Below are 12,814 nucleotides of genomic sequence, written 5' to 3' on the forward strand. Positions count from 1 at the left end.
GCAATATTATTTAATCTGTGGGAACTAACAAAACAATGCTGTAATGAAGTAAGGAAGTAGAAATAATCCAGTTCTCTCTTCATTTCTACCACTACTGTTTTTTGTTCTTTCCAAAGGCATCGTGCTTGATCACCTTCTGCCATAAACACACATACACATATACAAACACAGTCATATTCCAATGTCATTAATTTTGAGAAATTTATAAAACTATGTATTGAAATGCTTCAATTTTGGACACAACATTAAAATAATTCCAGTAAAAATTAGCATTTCAAAGAAGATAGTATGTTAAGTAACTTTTTTTTCTCTGTTTTTGCTAAATTCATCCCTGTAAATGCTTTTATATTGCTATAATATAGCACACCTTTAGGTAGGTGGATCACAAGCAAATTATCCACTAATTAGTTTAATCCCATAGTAAATTCATTTTGGATCTTTACCAGAAGAATATAAATGAGTTATGAGAAGACAACGGGCTGGTTACTGATGATTGTAACATCTTGCATTCAAGGTCATTCACCCAGGATCATTGTTTTCTGAAACAAGTTTTCCTTTTTTTTTCACATTTGAAATTAAATTTCCTCAAGTTTGGGCTGTATAACTTAGAACATTCAGCACTTCTTCATTTTAGGGCCAGTAAGAAATAGATTATAAAGATGAAAAACATGAAATTCTATGGGAAGAAAGTCAGAAAGAAGTTTTGGGAAGAAAAATGTTGAGTAAGGGAAGAGATTAAAAGAAGGCAAGAGTTCAAAAAGAAACAAAAATTATTAAAAAAAAGAGATAACTGAATGCTATATAATTTTAATGGCCTAGATGCTTGGCACCAAAGACAATTTGAGAAAACATAGCTTTCTTTGTGTGTGTGTGTGTGTGTGTGTGTGTGTGTGTGTGTGTGTAAAACTTGGTGATAATGGATATAAAATATTACATAAGTTGTCACACTTTGTTGATCTGTTGGTTGCCTTTACTGGACTCTTTTTCCTGTTGTTATTCTTTTACTGCATGTGGCTTATTGAACTCTATAAGAGTATCTTTAGAAATGGTAATATAAAATAAAAAAAATATTAATCAACTTTCACAAGAGAAACTGGAGAAAGAACCTTTGAGAGTTTGAATAAGGTGTGATATTATGTGTGATCAAACTTTTAATAGGCTATGACAACACATTCTGCACATTCTGGAAGGTCCTACACAACTAAAAGAAAGTTGAGAATGTGTCAAGCAACAGACTGTAACTTTTATTTAAAGAACATCTTTGCTGAGTTTGATGACTCATCACCTGCAAGCTGGCACAGGGCAATGGGTAATGGTCTTTTTTTTCCTCCCCATCAGAGCATCTTAATAAACAAATAAAAAATGAGAATTCCTATAATAATGTATGACTCTTCTTATGAATATATGCATTGGTAGTGGCAGTGACCAGCAGAAAAGGGAGGAGAAATTATAAAAAGCAAACAAATGCATACTTCTTAAAGTAACTACACATGTTAATTTAACTTGACACTAATAATATGCAATATTTGTTCCACTATAAATGAACTGACAAATACTATAGTATTTAACTAGTATCAATGTTGTCATTCTTAAAATAACTACAAAGAGAAGAAATAAAGAAGTCATAGATGAATAAAAGAACAATTTATGATTTTTCTCTGGAGAGTTGAATAAAAGAATTAGAGAAGTTGGATTAAATCTGCTGCTCAATCCACTGTTCTATCCTCTGAGCCCTAATAGAACAAGTCTAATTCCTTTCCCACATGACAACCCTTCAAATATTTGAAGACAAGCCCATTTGACTCATTAGGGAGTCCTAAGAAGATTATAGCATTGAATGTCCCTCCTCTCCCCCTTTTTATTCCTAGTTGAAGGTAGCTTTTAATTCTCAATTCATGGCTTCCTGTTAGACATACTGCAAATAGATGCTGGGTAGGACAGGTGACAGTGAGGGGATTTCTTTTTCCCTTTCTTTACTCCTCTTTTTCTTTTCTCCCCTCTCTCTCCTTCTTTATCCTCCCCTTCTCTTCCCTCCTTTCTCTTTCTCTCCCCTTATTTTTAGTTTTAGGGAACCCAGAGGCAGAAGTGAGGGTGGGAGGGTAAGATTTTAGGATCAGGAATGTCCAGTGTGTACAATGCACATAGGCAGAAAATGGAATGTCTTGTTTGGGGGACAATAAACATCCAATTTAACTGGAGCATAAAAAAGAACATGGTATAAGCCTAGAAAGTTAAGTGGGACACAGATTGTGAAAGTCTGTTAATGCCACCAAACTTAGAATTTTGTACTTTATTCTAGAGGACATAGTGAACCAAAGAAATTCTTGATCCAATTATTTAGAATTACTAAATCTTAGCAACTGATTGAAGGTGAGGATGGTGGAGAAGACAGAGGAGTTAAGAATGACCAAGTTGTCAAAATGAGAGACTGAAGAATTGTAGTAGCCTCTTTAGAAATAAGGATGCTAGGAAGAATTGAACTTTGAAGGAAATATACTGGTTGTGATTTGAATATGATGAGCTTGAGAGGCGTATAGGACAGAAAGGTGGAGGAATACAGGAAACGGTTGTTGACTGGGAAGACCTGATGATTCCATATGTAGCTCTAGGAGATTTTTGTTTAGAGATGCTGATGACATCACCAAGAAAGAATGTAGTGAGAAGGCTCAAGATGAAGCCTTACAAAGCAGGTAGATAATGAATAGTAATCCAGTAAATGAGAAAATGAATCTAGAATTAAGAGAAATAGTCAGTCTGAATGGCATTTAGGAAATCATGATTTGCTTTCAATAATAAGAAGTTGTTTACTGTTACTAAAGTTTCTCGTTTTAACATGAATACTTTTGATAATTCTATACAGTTATGAGTAATGAAATAATAACATTTCAGAGGAATAAAGTCCCAGGTGAACTAAAAGGTAATAGAAAGGACCAAGGATGGTAGAAATGGGATTCTTTATATTACTGATTATGATTTGTCCACCAGAAGTGGTATTAAAATATGTAAGATTAAATTGTGGGAGTGTCAGATAATAGGTAGGGTGAGTGTTGTTAGGTTGATATGTATATCCACAAAATACAGACTATAATGAAAGGAAGACACATTGTTTTGTGCTCATTTTTGATAAAGAATTTAGGTAATATGCTGATCTCAGAATGGCCGTATTATTTTAATTCACCCCCATTGCATATTTCCACTGGGCTGGAACCAATTACTATATTTCATATATAGTGTATTTCACATATAACTTCAAATAGTACAAATCTGAGTACATGCTTGCATCCACTTCAGGGGATCTATTATTTACCCTAATCAGGATCTATCAAATCAAATTGACAAGAACTGAACTGGAAAAGAGGATATGAAAGCTTTGTGCTTTTCACAATATTAGATAGTAAGTTACACAGTGTCAAAAATATCAAGTCAATGCCAATAATTTCTCACTATGCAAGAAAATAGGTATTCCCATTATAACTTACCATCTTGAACATGTAGATATATGAAGTAGCCAAGCAAAATTAAGAAATTTGATAAATCAATGTAGAAAGGTAATTTTTATGATTAATTTGGCAGTTAATTAATTAATCTTTTGGTACATTGAAGAAAAAAAATTTAAACAAATGATAAAAGCATTGTTTTTTAGAATTTGATGAGGAAAATAACTGACCAGAGATAAAAGACACATTTAACCCTTATTTAGTTTCTCTTCAATTTCAATGAGAGAGAATTTTGAACTGGAAATGACAAGGGGAAAAATGATAACATAGAGCAGATAGCCTCAAAATAAACTAATGATGAAAGGGTTTCTAGATACTAACTGATGGATTCAAGTCACTTTGGTCAATTGAATTCGGTTATCAGATACTCAGAACTTGTGGAAGTAATAGCTTCTCTTTCCCTACTTTTTTTTTTTTACTAGGCTATATTCGGCAATAAATAAATAGATCAATAAGAATTAATTAAGGGCCTACTCTGGAGTAGCTTCTAGGATTCTTCCTAGGATATTGCATATTTTAAGGGTATAAAAGACTACTGAAGTACAATTGAATTCTTCAGCACATATTTTTACATTGGTGCCATCATTGCTAACAAATGAAGGAGTATATGCATATAATGAACTAGTGGTGAGAACCAAACAGCTTTCCAGTCATCCTATTTATGCATTCTCAACTATTTGTTCATACCTCTCTCTCTGATGCCCCCTTCTATAAGAATCTCACACTGAGTTTTGGTTTAACTCTGTTCAAATTCCTCGTCTGTTATATTTGATTTCCATATTCATGCTTTTTTAGCCTTTAGGATGTAGAGAAAACCTTTTTTTCTGGTCATATTTATTTCTGATTTAATGGTAATACATTTAGTTTTTTTATGTTTTTGTATTGTTCTCATATACACATGGATTGAGAGAATCTACAAAGAATGCACACTTTTAAAAATGTATTAAATAAATGAAATGTGTCACATGAAATGAATATATAATTGACATAAAGGATTCAACTTCTTGGTCTATTTCTAAAAGTAGAGTAGTAAGATTAAAAAAAGGTTAAAAAGCCAAATTAAAAAAAAAAGAGTGTCTTCCAAACATCAAGCTAAAATAAATTGGAGAGGCTCTCCAATTCATGCTTCAGAGTTTAAAATGAATTATCACTTAGTTAAGGGAAAATATATAAATGGTATGATATAAATATGAAAAAACCAGGGGCATTGTGGTTACTTTGTGCTGTTCTTAGATGTAGCTATTACTAACTTGGGAGATAATTTAGAAATATGAACTTTATTCAGATAAATAGCACAGTTTCTAAAATGGTTTTTAATCAACTTTTAAAATGTAATCCATATTTAAATGTCCTTTCATAAATAGACAAAGAATTTAATAAATTAAAATATTTTCTTTTTTTAAATAACCCTTACCTTCTATATTAGAATCAATACTGCATATTGAATCTAAGGCAAGAGAGGTAAAAATTAACTTTATTTATATTAAAATAATTTGTGTTTTTTCTAATGATACATATTAAGTGTTGTACTGAAACCAACTCGAATTGGTTTGAGGTATAATTGTTAATTTTTCAGTGGGAGCTTTTATTCCCTAGGAACACAAATATTACAAATTCAGATTTGATTTATTGTTTTGTTGATAGTTTAGACTTAAGACAGTAATGGAGAAAATAATGCAGATTAAATTTTAAAGTGTATTCTGCCCATATATATGCTCCTGTATGTATGTATGTATGTATGTATGTATGTATGTATGTATGTATGTATGTATGTATATATATATCCAATTGTTAAACATTTACTAACCTATTGCTTACCCTAAGAACACCTTTTCTGTTATCCATTGGTAGCCATTTTGCAAATTATATCTACTTTCAATTTTGCTCTTTATGGTTTCTGTGTGGTTGAATTGTTTTAGTTTCAAGATTGACAAGATAAGGTAAAAGGACTTGATCTCTGTATCCCAGAGTAATTTAATTTACTTATTGTTCAACATACCAAGTACAATCTCTACAGTAAAGACATTCTTTTTATTAAATGAAGTTTTTTTACATATTACACATAGATTAAATTTTTAATATTACTTTTTTGGCATTTGTCAAACCATGTTCTCCTCCCTTCCATCTTCCTTCCCTCCCAAAGAAGACAGGTTTTATCACATAGGTTGTACATATGATATGATACAATATATATTTCCATGTTCATCATGTTATGAAACAAAACATATATTGCTTATAATAGAGAAAAATACATGAAGGAAAAACGATGAAAAATGGTATGCTTTGATCTGCATCTGGACTCCATCAGTTCTTCCAGGACACTGTATATCCTTTTTCATCATGAGACTTTACTTGACTCTATCCTTACCTTATTGATAATAGTTATCAAACATAATGGTCAGTATATTAGTGTCCTAATTGTCCTAAATTTCATCTAATATTTATCATTTTCCTTTTTTTGTCATGTTAACCAATGTAGTGGGTATGATGTCCCTCAGAGTTGTTTTAATTTTCATTTGCTGAATTAAGAGTGATTTGAAGCATTTTTCATGTGAATAAAGATAGTTTTAATTTCTTCATGTAAGAATTGCCTGTTTATATCCTTTGACCATTTGTCAACTGAGGAATGTTTTGTTTTCTTATAAATTCGATTGAGTTTTCTATATATTTGAGACATGAGGCCTTTGTCAGAGACATTTGCCATAACATATTTTCCCCCTACTTTATTGTTTCCCTTTTTAGTCTTGGTTGCATTTATTATTTTTATAAGGCCCTTTTTAATTTAATGTGGTGAAAGTTATCTATTGTACATTTAATAATGTTTCCTATGCTTTATTTGGACATAAATTCTTCACTTTTCTATAGGTCTGAAAGGAAAACTATTTAGTGTTCCTCTAATTTCTTTATGGCATCATCATTTATTTCTAAATCATACATCTATTTTTACTTTAGCTTGTTATAAGTCCGAGGTGCTAGTCTTTCCCCTCATTTCTGCCATACTATTTTCCAACTTTTCTTGAAGTTTTGTCAAATGGTGAGTCCTTCCAAAGACTTGGATTTTTAAGTTTGCCAAATAATGTGGTCATTTTCCACTGTGTTTTGAGTAACTAATATATTGCATTGGTCCGCTACTCTTTTTCTTTATCACAATCAGATTGTTTTGATGGTTGATGTTTTAATAATATAATTTGACATCTGGTACAGCTAAGTCACCTTCCTTTATACATTTTTCATTGATTCCCATATATTCTTAGCCTTTTGTTCTTCTAGACTAATTTTATTATTTTCTTCTAGTTCTATGAAATAATTTTTTGGTCATTTGATCAATTTGGCACTGAATTAGTAAATTTATTTAAACATAATTGTCTCATTCTATCCTCAAAACAACTATGGTTAGCTTAGCATAATTATTATCTCCATTTTATGAATAAGGAACCTAAGTAACACAGGGAGGTTAAGTGACTTGCTGAAGGTCCCATAGCTACTAAATATTTGTCTAGGTTTGAACTTGAGACTTCCAGACCCTGAATCCAAAACTCTATCCATTATTCCATCTCCCTGCTTGTAGAATTATTGAAATAAGAAGTTTTGATCACAGAATCATGAAGTTGCAGTTTTAAAGCTGAGTGGAAGATCTCCAATGGGTTGGAACTCACTGCTGTCCAACATAAGTTTTTGATAGCTTGAATGATTAGGAAGATTTGCTTCTGATATTTCCACTTATTGTTTCTTGTTCTTTCTGCTGGGGCCAAAGAGAATAATTCTAATCTGTCTTCTTGTCAAAATAGTTATTATCCTGAGCTTCATTTTCTCTAGGAAGATAGTTCCTTCAATTTAACCTTGTATATCAGGGAATCAAGGCCTTTCACTACTCTGGGTGCCCATCTTTGAATACTTTCCAAATTATTTAGACACTGCACTATGTTACATAAAACATCACAATATTCACTTATGATCTGATGAGGGTAGAGTTTGGGAGACTGTCATCTCCTTACTCCTAAGAGTTATGTTTCTCTTAAGTTAGTCCAAGGTCATTAATTTTTGAGATTTTTCATATCATATGGCTGAAGAACACTAAACTTTTAGTCTACTAACTTTGATAACAAAGTGTCAAACCCTAGAACTGAAGTTGTAGTCTGGTGGGAAATTAATGGAGTCTTAGCCACAGTGGGGGAGCAACCCCAGGCAATGTTCTGGAATCTTGGGAGAGCAAGAGTTTCTGTCAGAGAGAGACAGTTAGCTCTCTCAATTCTGAAACAGCCTAAGAAGAGGTCTGGTCAAGACTTGCTCCTGAGGAAAGACGTACATCTTCTACTGGTGAGTGGACACCCTTTCTCCCACTGATTCCCAACTAAAGTGGCCAGTTTGAGAAGACACCAAGCAGCTGACAAGATCACCTCACAGCTCCTGGTGCCCTGGGTCTGTATGGTGCCCAGGGGACCAAGACAAGGGCCATTCAAGCCTGAATCTCTCAGGGGCCCAAGGCTGCCAAGGACTTAGTTCCCTCACTTGAGGAAGAAGGTAAGGATTGTTAGAATAGGGACACCTTTCCCTCTTTCCTCACAAAAACCCTTCCCACAGCCATTTCTCTGTGTTATTCCCAAATTGATCAGTTAGAATAAAGTTTGTTGTCTTTCCCCAACTGACTCTAGTGTGAGTGGAAACCAGTTCCAGCTTGAGGAGGGAGGACAACATACTCTCTTGCTCTGAGGAAAGACTTTAGTAGTAGAGGGAAGTCAAGAGGCAGTTTGGGTTGAGAAGCCATAGCTAAGGGGAGGTTGAAGGGGGGAACTATTCACTTCCCCTTTCCTCTCCCTTGGCTAAGTTAAGCAGCAACTATCTCCCCTGAACCCTGCTTTGAGAGGGGAGGCCTCTACTTTCTCCCTTTATAACCAGACAAACCCTCTATTACATAATACTCTCAGATCCATTTTAAAAAAATTAACAGTTGCCTTTAAATGTTTCTTCCATTTTTTTTTACTTGTGAAGCTATTTTTTTGAACTTTTGTAACATTTCACAGTTATATCTTTAAAATTTTATCTAAAATTCACTAGACCTTTCTAGCATATAAAGAACTTTGGAAATCTTGAAAATAATTCAGTGTTTTAGTTAAACCTTCTGTATTTTGTATAATCTAAAATTTGGATAAAGCAATCACTAATCCTTTTATCAAAGCGATTGATAAATGTTAACAGCACAGATTCCTGGGTCCTTTTACTAGAGACCACCTGCCAAGATGATACTGAAACATTACTTTTACATACAGACCTACAGTGAGGTCCAAATATGCACAATTTAAAATACTTTTAAAGAAAGGAAATGAGGTTAGTGTGGTATTGCCTGTTTTTGATCAAGGTGTTCTGTTTTTTTTTTTAATCATTTCCTTATAGTCAATAATCCTAACCTTAATGGTCTATTCTAGATTTTTTGAGCAATGAAAGTCAAACTGTGGGGCAGATAATTTTAAAAATCAATTCTCCTACCCCTTTTATGAAATCTGTTTAACATTTGTCTGTTTTCAGTTCTCTGGCTTTTCTCTCATTCTCCATAACTTTTCAAAATGATCAATAATGACAGCACTCATTTCCTAAAGTTTTTCAGGAAATATGCCTTGACCTCCTAGATAACTATAGCTTCCCAATTAACTGAGATTAAATGATATATGGAGCTCAACATGGGAACTTCCATACATATACCTGTTGGTATTCAATTACCTGAAAATTCAGGAAGGCAGTATAAAATACATGGCAAATAATTGGGAAAAAAAGCAGAAGACAAATAGTAAGAATAAGAAAACATGAGCTTGAATTCTAATCCAAGGAAAAAAGTACCAATAATTATTTTAGAATTGAGTTTACTTGAAAGATACATTAGTATTAATGAGGAAAAAAAGAGTTATGGAAAGGAGAAGAGGTATGGAAAGGAAAAGGAAAAGAACTTTGAGCAACAAAAATAGAATTCAGGAAAAAAGGGCAAATAACATGTTTCTGTCTCTGCATCTATTAACAAGACTACTTGCCCATGTTCCTGATCCTTGCTAACCAGAATGTTTCTTAAGGTGATGGACAAAGTGCCTGTTCTGACTTATGATGTTTGACTGATCCTTCCTGCTTTGCCTTTTTTAATACTATGGATCCAATCTGTGGCTCAGAACTATAGTAGTAGTAGTAGTCTCTCGGTAACCGAGGATGACGATTGTCTTTGTGCGTTTTCATCTATGGTGTATAGATGAGTGTGCACAAAGACACTTGTGAGTGAAGGAGATTTAAGTGGAAAAGTCATTGCACAGAGACAGTCCCACTCTCTGGCATCGGAAGCCTGGGTCCAGTGGCACGAAAAGTCGTTACACCTGGAGACTTCCTCAGCTGCATTGGATGGCTGTGTTGTCTTTTGTGCTCCAACACGCCCTAAGCACTCCACAGTGCTTTGCTGCATCGCCCTCTCAGCCGTTGAACCTTCTTGTTGGTTTCTTCCGCCTGTTCCGCCGAAGCAGTCTTCACATGCTGGGTGAGCAAAGCCCTGGTTCACCAGGGGTCGATGACCTGATGGCTACCCTCACAAGGTTTAGCTGGCCTGTCAAAGCCGTTGCCCGGGGTGTGGCCACTGCCTCATGCTAGCAGCTACTGGGAGCCACAAGCGAGAGCTGGGTGTCAAGTGAGGGTCAGAGGCTGGAGAGCTAAGAGGGCACGACAAGCCCTCCATACCAGAAATACTACCCCTCCCTGAGCACCCCATACATCCCTAGAAAATAGTAGTAGAAGAAATGGATGAAAGTTTTGGAAATATAGCTTTCAATTAAATGTATGATTTCTTAAAACAATAGAGGTTATTTAGAACAGTGGTTCTAAATAATGGTTTCAAATAGAAGCACAGGACACTCAACTGCATGTAAGAATCACTGAAGCACACATATTTACTTAGAAAACCATATATTAATATTATTTATGTTCTATTGCATCTTCAATTTGTCAAATATTTCCCAATTATATTTTAATATGATTCAGGCATGGTGGGGCAACTAGACACTGATCCATTAGACATTGGGTAACCACTAATTAGGGATATTATGGGCAAGATTCATGCCTTGGGTAAAGGATCAGATGAACCTTTGAAATTTCTAACTTGGTCCATCTTATGACTTTTACTGGCTCCATAAACAGAGCATTATACCTCTAAAATTAATGAACACATTTCTTTTGTCATTTCTAGACCTCTGTTTCTTCCCTTCCTTATAATCAATAAGATATTCCTTAGGAGAACATACAACAACACATCTTTGGAATTTAGAAGCACTCAAAATTCTCTATTGTCCTGAAAACACTGCATAAACAAATTATGGATATTAGTCATTCCAGTACTTCCCTTTATTTGGCCTCATCTATTGCAAATTCATTTTATGACAGTGTTTCTTCCTATGTGTCCCATAACAGTCTCATTCACACCCTTATTGCCTGTGGATTTGCTCTTGTCTTATTTTTTCTCATTCTTGTTTGCTTTCCAATTATCATCCGATGCCTAGGATATGTCAAGTCCAAATTGAGATAAAGTAATTTACTTTAAAAAACAAAAAGGGAGGAGATGGTGGAGGCCATCATACCCTGACTGGTTGACAAGGTCAGGGTCCAAGGAAGGACCAAAGCAGACCCCAGAATGAGGAGACCCTGCTGATCCCCCTATGCCTTCTCTCCCCAAATTTTCCCCACTAATGGACTTGTAATGATTATTATTCTCTCCCCAATACAGGAGAAATAATGAGAGCAAATACTTATAGGATCAATAAATATATATACACTACTTTAAGCCCCCTAGGTTATTACCCCCAAAAAGATGGCAATTACAGAAGATTACTGCCCATGACCCCTCCTTTCTCAAGCACAAGACACACTCCAAGGCCCTATAATAAACTTGAGTACAAAAGCTTGAGTACTATAATGAATTTAGCTCAGAACTATGGTTTCAGATTAATCACCTTGACTCCAGACTGTTTGCTTTATTTTTGACCATTGGCTTCTTGTTTCTTGTCTAGACCTGATTCATTACTACCTATACCCATGGTTTAGTAGATAACAGCTTCCTGGTTGTTAGATGAAAAAGGTGCTTCATTTCTTGGCTCCAGGCATTTTCTCTGACTGTCCCACTTGCCTGTAATGCTATTCTTCCTTTGCTCTGATTACTGACTTCTCCAATTTTCTTTATTTCTAAAGTCCCACTTTCTACAAATAGCCTTCCCTAATCCTTCTTGATTCCAATGCTCTCTCTCTCTCTCTTTTAATTATCTCCTATCTATCCTATATCTAGCTTGCTTTTATATATATTTATTTTCATTGGATTGTAAACTCCTCAAAAGGATTCTATTTTGCCTCTTTGGTCCTTAATAAATGTTCATTGAAATAAACTGAAATTATCACTGGTGGTTTTGGAAAATGAATTGATTGGACTTGAGAGAAGAAAGGATACATTTATATAGAGGCAAAAACATGTAAATTATTCTAAATTTTCATGTGAACACTGCCTGGAATTTGAACTAGGTTATGTATGAGGCATTGGAAATAGTGAGGGGTAGATATACATGAGATACTGAAGGAATAAATTCACAACTATCAGCTTGTTTTTACTTATACCTCAGATAACTACAAAACCAAATAGCAAAATAAATGGTGATGTCTGTACAAAGAGCCAGGTAGGTCAGAAAGTAGACTAGACTGACAGGCTAAGATTAACAGTTTCAGGACAAAGATTTCAGAATTTGAGTTTCAAGGAGTGACAAGTTTTCAAAATAATTACTGTAGTCACGAATCACAAAATAATTTTTAATGTGTACAAAGTTTAGAAATGCCCTTTCCTCATTTTGACAATACTCATGCATGTAAGTAATGTTAGCAGTGCCATGTTAAAATAAAATACATGTACATACAAATGCATGTGTATATATGAAGAGAGACAAGTCTATCTCTCTATCAACATAGAATCAATTTTCTACTAAGAAAGATTTCAAGTCCTACATATAATACTACAGACTGGGTGACCCTGCCATGTCTCTTAACCTCATAAACTTTTGGTCTTTCACAAAATTCTCTGAAAATGTATTACAGATAAATTGCTGATATTCAATGGCAAAGAGGGATTTATTTTCCAGAGTTCCTACTTTTAATGAAACCATAGTTCTGGACTACCTAAATCTACATTATCTTTTCTGTATGTTTATATAGTAGTTTAGTGTTTGTTAAACAATTTCCTTATTTAAGTCTCATAACACTATATGTAGGAAAACAATTATTATTACATAGATTAGGAAACTGAGGCTTGGAGAAGTTAA

The 12,814-nt window shown here is 34.2% G+C and overlaps 1 long non-coding RNA gene across 2 annotated transcripts in view; it reads left to right on the forward strand.

The window, feature by feature from the left end:
• The first annotated feature begins 7,528 nt into the window (after positions 1-7,528).
• LOC130458513 (uncharacterized) overlaps positions 7,529-12,814 on the forward strand; it is a 117,480-nt gene continuing 112,194 nt past the window's right edge. Inside the window, exon 1 of one of the 2 annotated variants that reach the window (XR_008917884.1) lies at positions 7,529-7,814. This is a non-coding gene — a long non-coding RNA (uncharacterized LOC130458513). The remainder of the gene's footprint in view (positions 7,815-12,814) is intronic. The other variant, XR_008917885.1, reaches the window with a different exon arrangement.

The sequence above is a fragment of the Monodelphis domestica genome, chromosome 3 (assembly GCF_027887165.1).
Source record: "Monodelphis domestica isolate mMonDom1 chromosome 3, mMonDom1.pri, whole genome shotgun sequence".
Taxonomy (NCBI): Eukaryota; Metazoa; Chordata; class Mammalia; order Didelphimorphia; family Didelphidae; genus Monodelphis; species Monodelphis domestica.